The sequence below is a fragment of the Enhydra lutris genome, unplaced genomic scaffold, assembly GCF_002288905.1.
Source record: "Enhydra lutris kenyoni isolate GAN:26980312 unplaced genomic scaffold, ASM228890v2 scaffoldscaffold12, whole genome shotgun sequence".
Taxonomy (NCBI): Eukaryota; Metazoa; Chordata; class Mammalia; order Carnivora; family Mustelidae; genus Enhydra; species Enhydra lutris.
The window spans coordinates 28,250,197-28,262,280 of NW_019154096.1; the positions used below are offsets into that span (position 1 = coordinate 28,250,197).

The 12,084-nt window shown below is 35.6% G+C and overlaps 1 protein-coding gene across 2 annotated transcripts in view; it reads left to right on the forward strand.

Moving 5' to 3' along the window:
• LOC111144874 (adenosine kinase) overlaps positions 1-12,084 on the forward strand; it is a 531,020-nt gene that overhangs the window by 348,074 nt on the left and 170,862 nt on the right. The gene's annotated exons all lie outside the window — the stretch shown is intronic.

The window sequence follows — 12,084 nt, forward strand, 5'->3', positions numbered from 1 at the left end:
AATTAGTGTTCTATATGTTATGCACCTTATAAGAAGTATGTTTTAAAACCAAATGTTTCTCAGGGTGCCTGGCTCAGTCATTTAATCATCTGCCTTTGGCTCAGGTCATGATCCCAGAGTCCTGGGATGGAGCCCCATGTTGCACTCCCTGCTCAGCAGGGAGCCTCCTTTTCCTGTCCCTCTCCTGTTGCTCCCCTGCTCAAACAAAATCTTAAAAAAAAATGTTTCTCGTACAAAAATGTTATTTTTCATCTCTTCAAGAATGAAAACCAGATAACTGGATGTCTTACTTTTTTCTTTGGCTATCAAGAAACTTAGAACTAGGTTCAGAGTTAATTCAAGAGTTCTGTGCTGTGTATTTTATTTTACCCCCAAACTTAACCTAATCTGAGTTTTATTTTCCTTGATCTTTTATTTTTTTAAGTTGTCTCATTATTTATAGAACATGATATGAGTGAATATAAACTAAGCAAATATATGAGGTAGTAGACTAGAATTCTAGTGCCTCCTCAAATCATTAGTTGTATGACCTAGGACAAGTACACCAATCTCTCTAAGGTTTTTTTGTTTTGTTTTGTTTTTTGTTTTTTTAAGATTTTATTTACTTATTTGACACAGAGAAATCACAAGTAGGCAGAGAGGCAGGCAGAGAAAGAGGGGAAACAGGCTCCCTGCTGAGCAGAGAGCCCAATGCAGGGCTTGAGTCCAGGACCCTGAGATCATGACCTGAGCCAAAGGCAGAGGCTTAACCCACTGAGCCACCCAGGCACCCCGCATATATCGTTTTAAATTACATTTTTCATATTCCTTAGGTAAATATCCAGTAATATAATTATTGGATCATACAGTTGTTCTGTTTTTAATTTTTTGAGGACCCTCCATAGTGTTTTCTACAGTGGCTACGCCAGTTTGCTTTCCCACCAACAGTGTATATTGGGTTCTTTTTTCTCTACATCCTCACCAGCACTTGTTTCTTGTGGTTTTGATTTTAGGCATCCTGACAGGTGTGTGGTGATATCTCATTGTGGTTTTGATTTGCATTTCCCTAATGATGAGTGATGTTGAGCATCTTTTCATTTGTCTGTTGGTCAACTGTATGTCTTCTTTGGAGAAATGTCTATTCATGTCTTCTGCCCATTTTTTAATTGTATTATTTGAGTTTTTTTGGTATTGAGTTGTATCAATTCTTTATATATTTTGGATGCTAACCCCTTATCAGATATGTCATTTGCAATTATCTTCTCCCATTCAGTAGGTTGTCTTTTAGTTTTGTTATTTCCTTTTCTGAGCAGAAGCTTTTCGTTTTGATGAGTTCCCAGTAGTTTATTTTTGCTTTTGTTTCCCTGGTCTCAGGAGATATATCTTGAATTAATCCTAATTTTTTATCTAGATAATATTAGAGTTACCTCTTAGAACTAAAAGCTACAACCTATTTTTCTCCCACTACAGACAGGTTTTATATTTTTATTGGGTCCCCTTTTGCCATTTTCATAAAGTTTATAGTTTCTCTATGTTGGATAAAAGTCTTAAGGATAATGAATGGCTCTTTTATATTGTTCTAGATCTGTGTTTTTCATATTTTAACATGCATGAAAATCACCCGAAGGGCTTGTGAAAACAGACCCACAGGTTCTGATTGCATAGGTCTGGGTTGGGACCTAAGTTTTTCATTTTTACCAAGTTCCTAGTGGTAAGAATCTGCTGATTCAGGAATTACACTTTGAAAACTACTGTCCTAGGGGCGCCTGGGTGGCTCAGTCAGTTAAGCGGCTGGCTGCCTTCAGCTCAGGTTATGATCTCAGGGTCCTGGGATCAAGCACCGCATTGGGCTCCCTGCTTAACTGGGAGCCTGCTTCACCCTCTCCCTCTGCTGCTTCTCTGCTCATGTTCTCTCCTTCTCTGTCAAATAAATAAATAAATTCTTTTTAAAAAAAGAAAGAAAACTACTGTCCTATCTCAGTATTAAAAATGTATTTTAGTGGGGCGCCTGGGTGGTTCAGTGGGTTAAGCCGCTGCCTTCGGCTCAGGTCATGATCTCAGGGTCCTGGGATCGAGCCCGCATCGGGCTCTCTACTCAGCAGGGAGCCTGCTTCCTCCTCTCTCTACCTGCCTCTCTGCCTGCTTGTGATCTCTCTCTGTCAAATAAATAAATAAAATCTTTAAAAAAAAAAAAATTTGTAAAAAAAAAAATGTATTTTAGTCACTTAAGAATTGTAACAAATCATATAACTTAGTAATAGCCAGAAGACAATGTCTAAGTAATATATGATCTGAAAAATAATATTTCATTAACATACAAACTTTCAGTATCCTAAAGTTTTCATGTCGTGGCCGGCGCGAAAAATCAACCAGGGTCGAGAGGGTAAGAGGATGCTGAAAAGAAATTAAGAGACAAAGAGATGGGGGCAGGAGGAGCACCAAGGAGGATGTCCAATAGTGCCAATTTTATTTAAGGCAGCAAGGCATTATATAGCTAACAGAAACAATCATAAGAAAGTATCTATTTTTAGCTGATTACTAAAGAGTTTGCAACATGCACAGAAAATCCTTCAAGCTTTCCCATTATCTATTTCCCAAGCACCAATAGCAGACCCTCTAGCGCCAGATGTACTGACTTCAAGGCCACCCAAGACATAGTTTATGTAAGCACAGCACAGTCTTACAGTGGTGTAGTCTATAGCCCGTGCAAGGACAGCAAGGACCAGCCAAGAATTTCTGACCCCGACCAAATCGTTTCTATCTGACTAGCAAATGTGTGGGAAGTCACGTAGGCGAGCGCACAACACATAGCATAGACCCGTTCTCAGTGCTACTCGACTATCGACCTAAGCCTTTTGTTCGGCTATTCAGCATTTAAAGGAGGCACAAGTCAGGCCCTGGTTTGGTTCTCGTCTCAAGCCTTACCGTGGCCTCCCACAGTTTTCATAGCTAGTGTCATGAGTTATCTATACCTTTTTTACTTCTTGTGCTACTGTTGTGAGTGGTTGGATACAAATCAGTTAGCAGTCAGAGTTGGCTTCATCAATAAAGAAATTATTCAAGTCTAAAAGCAATCCTTTCCTTTTGACATGCTGGCAGCACAAAGGAGAAGATGTCAGGGTCAGCATTAGTGCATTTATTGACAGTTTAGCTCTTTCCTGTCTTTGAAGTACACTTTTGATATGTACATGTATATTATTTATTGCTTCTAAAAATATTGTGGGAAAAAAATAAGTTATGGAAGCAAGCCAAATGTCCCTAACCAGATAGATAGATAAACACATTTTGAGATATCTTTGCAATGGAATATTCTTCCGCCAAAAAAAGTAATAAATATCCAACATACTACAACATGAATGAACTTCAGAAATGTTATGCTAAGTGAAAGAAGCCAGATATAAAAGATCATATAATGTATGATATATGAAAACCCAGAATACATAAATCCATAGAAACAAAAAACAGATTAACAGTTGCCAGTGGCTAGGAGTAACTTTTTGATGAGTAGGGGTTTCTTTTTGGGCATAATGAAAATGTTTGAAAACTAAACAGAGGTGATGGTTGTACAACACCGTTAATATACTAAATGACATTGAATTGTTCACTTTAAAATGATTAATTTTGGGGCACCTGGGTGACTCAGTTGGTTAAGTGTCAACTCTTGATTTTGGCTCAGGTTATGATCTCAGGGTCATAGGATCAAGCTCTGAGTTGGGCTCTGCTCTCAGCAGGGAGTCTGCTTGAGATTCTCTCTCCCTCTTTGCCTACTCTTCTCTCCCTACCCCAACATATGCTCACACACTCTCTCTCTCTAATAATAAATAAATCTTTTAAAAAGGTAAATAAAAATGGTTAATTTTATGTTATCTGAATTTCACCTTAGTTAACAGTTGTTAATTTTAAACTTGAGTTTGTTTTGTTTTGTTTTTAATGTCCTCTTTATTTATTTAAGTTAACTCTGTACCCAGTGTGTGGCTTGAACTCACAATGCCAATATCAAGAGTTGCATGCTCTAGTGACTGAGACAGCCACACATCCCTGAATTCTGTTGTTTTTGAGAATGGAAGGGCTACTGCAGATCATCCAGCCAACCTTTTGTCTATTGTAATAGAAGAAACCAAAGCTCATCAAGATTAAATATATTGCTCAAGTGTTTCAAAGTAGCTTGTCTAAAACCTAGGCTAGAATTTCTAGTCTAGTCATTTCTCTTTTTAAACTATAACATGCTACTACATTATCTGTTGCTATTTTTTACATTTTAGGGGGACATACTACTCCAGTTTTTACTTCTACATAAAAACCAAGATAAAGATAGCTCCTTTGTGCCACTTACTCTTTTAAAAAGTAAGAATAAGAGTGTTTATTTTAGTAATTTGCCAAGAAGCAGACCAAAGTTTGAATTGAAGGAGCACTCCTCTCTGGAACACCTTGCCAGTCAAAGGAGCCACCTTGTATTTTAATTGTAGTCTGCAGTTGCCTGGTTTGTGAACCCCAGCCTTCTACCACAATTGTGATTCGTTTGTTTGTTTTCTTAAGTAATCTCTATGCCCAACATGGGACTTGAACTCATGATTCCAAGATCAAGAGTCTTTTGCTCTGTCGGCTGAGCCAACCAGGCACTCCAATGATGACTTGTTTTTAAAAATTCAAAAATTGTCTTCAAAAACATTGGTTAGCCTTATTAACACATTCCACCACTTCCCCTACTTCTAGGGAGAAGCACTGAGTGGGACTGAGGGGTGGAGATGGGTAGCAACAACTACCAAAACAAGATATCAGTATCCTATTGAAATTGGGTGTCACACTCCGATGTGAGCGACTTGTGTTGTCTTAGTGCTAGCTTCAGAAAATAGATGTCCTCAATTCAAGATAGGACATTAGGAAATGTAATTATGATTTCATTCTCTCTCTAAACCTACTTTAACCTTCATTTTCTTCACTGTTTATTATTAAGAGGAAGCTAAATCTCATTATTGCCCAACATTGGATTTCCTGCTAATATTCTCTACCAACTTTCTTTTTATCTTAGTGGTTGTTTTCATTTCCACTTAGTAGTATGTATTTCTTTCTTTTCCTTTAGTTCAAGAGTCCGCAAAGTATGACCCTTGGGCCAGATTTCACCCACTGACTATTACTGTGAATAAAGTTTTATTCAAACACAGCCACCCTCAGTCTTTTATGTATTATCTATAACTGCTTTAGTGGTACAATAGCAGAGTTGAGTATTGCAGTAGAAATCATATGCCCCACCAACCCAAAGTATTTTCTACTGGACCTTTAACAGAAAACATTTGCCAGCCCTTACTTTTGTTGACTAAGTGGAAGTTAAAAACAGATTCTAGAGAGTGAATAAGTATCACCAGCAAATGAAAGTACATAGGAAAATATAGGATTTCTACTTAGGCTACATAGAAGGCCCATGTGATCAGAATAAGAGTTTCATGAAGGTGAATTATCAGAGGTAATATAGGAAAGACAGATTAGAGGATTTTGAATGCCCTGTCGGGAACTTAAATGTATTATTAGGAAATGAACCATTTAAGGTCTTTGAGCAAAGGAATTTTGCCAAAACAGGAAACTGTTGCAGTAGTGTTTATAAAGTAATGAGGGTATATTTATGGGAAGTTAGTACTAATGTTGTATTAATGAGAAAGATAGCATAGTTGTAAGAGTTACTACAGAGTTAAAAAGTGATTGGATATGGGCGCCTGGGTGGCTCAGTCAGTTAAAAGTCTGCCTTCAGCTCAGGTTATGATCCCAGGGTCCTGGGATTGAGCCCTGGGTCAGGCTCCCTGCTCAGCTGGGAGTCTGCTTCTCCCTCTCCCTCTGCCCCTCCCAGCCTGTTCCTGTGTTCTTTCTCTCTTTCATTCTGCTCTCTCTCTCTCAAGTAAATAAATAAAATCTTTTTAAAAAATTTATTGGACATTAAACACTGGATTTAAGGACAAAAATAATAATTAAATTCAAATAATTAGATTAAATTAAATTAATTAATAATTAAATTAATTAAATAATAATTAAATTCAAACTTAATTGAGCATAAAATAAAAAATTATTTACACGTATTTTGAAGGTGAAGAACTAATTTTTATGGAAGGTTTAAGTTAGCAGAGAGGGATTATAACTACGTAGGTTAGAAAACAAATGAAAATTGATTACTAGGTATCATCATTACAAAAGTTGTTAGGGCATCCCAGCCACAGGCAATTTTTCATTGGTTGTATTTTATTTTCGGGGTACCCCACAGCCATCATCTAGTCAGGATCCATTTCTATAAAATCCTCTTACCTCTGCTCCCCAGAATGCTATCCTTATACTCAGATTTACTTCTCTTGTGTAGAGTAAATTATTTCCATTTTCTAAATACTCTGAATCATACCCAAGAAGAACTTCAGCTCTTTCAAATAAAAGTGCTCATCAAGGTATTTTCTTCAACTAAATCCGTAGTTCCCAAACTATGCAATGAGACACCCCAGGGTACTGCAGCAAATTCACAAGAGTGCTATAGAATATTTTATGTCAGAGTAATACACAATTACAACATTAGATAGTGATACATTCCTTTCCTTCCTTAAGATGATATCCTAAGGAATTGGGATTTGGGATTTTTGGGGATAGGTTGTTTTGGGATTGGTTGCCATGGTTTAAAAAAACAAGTACCTCCTGAATATCAGGGTAGAACAGGAAATGAGGGTTACACTATTCAATTTCAATCCAAGGCTTTAAGGAGTTGTACACATATCCCATTAATAAGTATTGTGGTTATTTTTTAAGTAAAAAATGTTTTGTAAATTTTATATGTATTATTTTCTCAAACCAGCTGTTAAGTAGTTAGGATTATCGGTACTTAGGTTATTTGGACGTTAAAAACAAACAAGCAAACAAAAAACCAGAACTGTTAGGCCTATCTTACAGCACCATGAAAAAAAAATTACTTATACCCTAAGGGTGCTGGGAACTGACAAAGTTTCAGATCCTCTGAACTAAAGAGTTGCGGGGCACCTGGGTGGCTCAGTCATTAATTGTCTGCCGTTGGCTCAGGTCATGATCCCAGGGTCCTGGGATTGAGCCCTGCATCAGGCTCCCTGCTTAGCAGGATGCCTACGTCTTCCTCTCCCACTCCCCCTGCTTGTGTTCTCTCTCTCTCTCACTGTTTCTCTTGCTGTCAAATAAATGAATAAAATCTTTTTAAAAAAAATGAACTAAAGAGTTGTTCAAATCTGAAATGAATATACTCTTCTCTTAGCATGTGAAAATGCAGCAGTTCTTTTTTCTTTTCTTTTTTTCAAAATAGCATTTCAGTTATGTGGGAATCTAGATAGACTCTCAATAAAAATTTAACCAGTATTTTTAAATTATCTGTATATTGTACACACTGTGCTTTGTACTGGAGCAAACACTTTAAAAAATACACTGGCCCTTAAGGTTACTTACAGTCAGGTAAAGGAGATAAGGCAAATGCAAGTTGTTTAAAAATAAACAAAATGAAATTCATATTACATATTAAGGATGTTCAAAGAGGAATGAGTACATCTTTGTGGGAATGTAGTTAAGTCTTTGTGGGATGAAATTCATATTTAAATTTAGATTTAAATGGGCCCTGATGAAGGAGTAAAATTCCAGCAGGTAGAGGTAGTGGATATTTCTGATAGAACAACATAAAGACTCAGAAGGCTCATTTTGGTAGAAGCGAATCATTCTGTATGATTGAAGCAAGGACATATGTTGTAGAGTAATGGAGGTTGCAGCTGGTTTAATGTGGAAATTGGAGTATTTTGTGGAGAGTTTTGAATGCTTGGGTGTGAGGCATTTGGATTTAATTTGCTAGGAAAAGAAGAGTGATTAGGGTGATTAATCTGTCAGCAGGATATAGGATGATTAAATCAAGGAAAAAGAGGAGGCAAAGCTTTTGGAAAGGTATGATGGATTTTATGTATTTATATTTCAAAGGAAATACCAAACTGTATATCGATGTTAAAGAGCATACTTTTGTTCAGTATTGTAACTAAGAGTTATAACTGCAGAACTCACCATCATGCAAAAACAAAACAGAACTTTCTAATGTTCTTCATATTACTATAGAAATAGTAATAATAAAATGGAAACATGTGAGGCACATATAACATGACAAACATTGTGTTAAGCACTCATTTAGTTCTTACGATGACATTGATAGGTATTACCATTCCCAGTTTTCAGATGAGAACAATGAGGTGAGGCCTAGAGAGGTTACATAACCCCAAAGCACAGTTAAATAGTAGTCAGATTGGCAAAACTGTTGAACAACATATTTGTTGTTGGGGTATCTGGCTGGTTCAGTCGGTAGAACAGCAACTCTTGGTCTCAGGGTCATGATTTCAAGCCCCATGTTGAGTGTAATATCGTTATAAATAAGCAAGCAAGTAAGTAAGTATACTGGTTTGTTTAAACTCTCTGGTGCTGAGAATTGAATAAATCCTGTGAGATTATTTTCATCTGGCTTAGACATGGCTCCTTTCCTATTATTTTATTTTTCCTATCATTCCTGATCCTTAATCCCATTCTTCTTCACACCATGGGAACTCTAATGTGTTTGATATGAGTTTTATATCCTTGAAAAATGTATCATTTTTTAGGTGCATGTTTACATTATACACAATATATAAAAATACGAACTATATAGCTTGTCCAATCTCATGTATATATTCCTAGTTTATTGCTTTTAATCTCTATATAATAGTGTGCATTTACCACATTTGCCTTATCTTTTCCCCTAGAAATGGACTTGCAGGATGCCTGACACTGCCTTTTACTTCCAGAAAGCTGTGATTAATATCCTATGTATGTCCCCCTAAAACCTATCTTCTTCCCACTATGTCTTGCTGCCTCCTATTACATGCTTTTTCAGGGGATTATTTCAGATGGAAGAAAAGCTAACTTTTGCATTTATAGAATAGTTAAGATTGCAGGTATTTTAATCCCTAAAAAGACTAAAATATATGTAGAATGAGTGATTTCATTGATGCTTCCAAAAGGAAGCCACATAGGTGGGAAGCCCTAGGTAAATTATTTTGTTCCATTGTTCCATTATATTCAATCTGGGTATTTGCTAATGCATTTGTTCTGGCTCTTTTCTTTTAGTGATTCTATTGCTGTCATTGGTATGAAGTAGTGCATATCATAACATTGTAATTATAAACGATTTATACATTATCTTGATGTTGTCAAAGTCAGTATTTTCCTTACAAGCACATAGGAACTATGCTTTGTCATAATTCATATTTGATCCTCCCTCTCCTATAAGGAAATACATTTCACACTCTCTGGGAGATTTACAAAACATGTAGATCCTATTAAGAAGAAAACATGCTATTTAGTTGTTGTATTTGTTTTTTGGCTTCTCATTTGTTCATTCTTTCAACCTCATTCTCTGAAAGGTATTACTATGGCACCTTCCTCATGCTATGGAAAACAGACTAAGTATGTTCTTTAGAACAGACAACAGTGGTATGTCTTCAGACACAGCATCTGGAACTCTCAGCCCTCTCATCATTGGTAGTCTGGGTTTGGGGGCACTCTTTAGTTGGCTAAATATTTTTCTGTTACCACACTTCCTTCTTAATTTTCTCTTTTGCTATTGTAAATAGTGATTTAGGTTTACCAAAGCCACCAGTCTCATATTTAGTTTTTTCCCCTTTTTTGCCATCTACTTATAGAAGTAAAATAGACTTACTCTCAGCTGTTTATCTGTTCTGACTCTTGTTTCTTGAAGTAAACTTCTCTGTTTATAAACATGTTTGCGTAGAGATTTACTATAAGTAACAAAATAATTTGTCTTTTAATAATTTTTATCAGAAGAGAATTTAATGGCATCACCAAAATTTGAAAAATTAAAAAATTAAAATTATCCATAATTTTTCTACTCACATTTAACCATTTTACTCTGAGTGTATTCTCTTTCAGTTTTTTCTTTTTGATTTAGTGTAGTTTATAACCATATTTTTTACACACTGTTTGTATGCTTTATGCTTCATATAACATTTATGTGGTATAAACGTTTTCCACTTTTCTACTTAGTTTTCATAATCAGAATTTTTCCATAATCATAATTTTAAATTTTTTCAAAGTATTCTCTAGAGCATCAATGTCCAGTGGAAATATAAATCACATATAGTTGAAAACTTTCTAGTAGCCACATCAAAAAAGTAAAAAGAAACAGGTAAAATTAATGTTAATAATATGTTTTATTTAACTTAATATATCTAAAATTTTTCATTTCAACATGTAATTATATAAAATTATTATATTTTTGACAATCTTTTGTTCATACTAAGCCTTTAAAATTGATGTCTATCTTAAATTTACAGCAGTCAGTTCAGTCACTCAGTTGTCAATGATCAAAATTAAATGTAGTCCTACCAAAGCAATAAAATTATGTTTAGCAGAAAAATATTATCCAGAGCTTCTATTTCTACATTTAAATAAATTAAATTAAAATCAGATTCCATAGTCACACTGGCTAGAGCACTTTGCACGTACTCATTAGCTACATGTCTTTTTATATTTAAATTAAAATTAAATAAAATTTGTAATTCAGATCTTCAGTTGAACTAGTCACATTTTTTTTTTAAACTAGCCACATTTTAAACAATCAACAGCCAGATTTACAGTGGAAAAGTAGAAGGAATATGCCAGTTCTTTCGTGCCTATTAAGAAATAGTCAATCGGGCACCTGGGTGGCTCAGTGGGTTAAAGCCTCTGCCTTCGGCTCAGGTCATGATCTTGGTGGCCTGGGATCGAGCCCCGCATCAGGCTCTCTGCTCAGCAGGGAGCCTGCTTCCCCCTCTCTCTACCTGCCTCTCTGCCTACTTGTGATCTCTGTCAAATAAATAAATAAAATCTTTTAAAAAAATTAGAAATAGTCAATCATTAAATATTTACATTGTTTCCAGGTTTTGAGTAAAACAAATAGTATACTGATATGTTCATGAATGAGTATTTTCCCATATTTTAGATTATTTCCCTAAAGTAGACTCTCAAAATAGAATTATTGGATCAAAGAGTAGATATTTGTTTGTGCTTCCTCATGTGTATTTTCAAATTATTTTCTGAGAAACAGTGTCAGTTGCACTCACACCAACAGTATTAATGTATGAATTTTGCCAACCTTTCTTCATCACTGAGGAAACTTTATTCACCATGTTGTTTCTTTAACTGCTAGGAAGGAATAGTTGTCTATATATTTATTTACTTCTTCTTTTTCACTTTTAATGGATATTTCTTTTTCACTTTTAATGGAATGCATTTTCATGTTCTTGGCTCATTTATCTTTGGTGTCCTCATGTTTGTTTAATTCTTCATCTATTTTTAAAGCTCTTTATAGTCTAAACATATTAACCCTGTGTCATATTTACTGTAGACATTTTTCGTGGTCTTTTGTCTGCTTTTATTTTTATAGTTCCAAAAATCCCTAGAATTTACAATGTATATGAGCACGTGTGCACACGCACGCACCTCTATTCTTTAGATAACTGTTAATGGAAATAATAAAAAGGATTTGTGCTCTTAGGTAGGGACAATTAAAAAGAACCCCAAAGCATTTTCCTGAATTAAAGTAAATACTGGTAAAGAACAAGAACAATTCCTTTTTTTATCCTTTAGTATATTAAGCAGTTTAATTTCTTACATCCTCCTGTGTAGCGTTTAAACTACACTAAGAGGAGCACCTGGGTGTCTCAGTTAAGTGTCTGCATTTGGGGCATGATCCCCCAGGGTCTGGAATCAAGCCCCGCATGGTCCCTGCTTAACGGGGAAACTGCTTCTCCCTCTCCCCTTGCCTGTGCTCACACTCCCTCTCTCTCTCTTTCTGTCAAATAAATAAATGAATAAATCTTTTAAAAAATCAAACTACTACACTAAGAAACCATTAGAGTAGTTGGATGACAAATTTATATACAGTTGATTCATGAAGAACACAGGGGTTAGGGGTACCAACACCCTGCACAGTCAAAACTCTGCATATAACTTTTGACTCACCCAAAACTTAACTACTGATTGTAGTTAACTACTGTTACCCAGAAGCCTTACCAATAACATAAACAGTCTATTAAATACGTATTACAATAA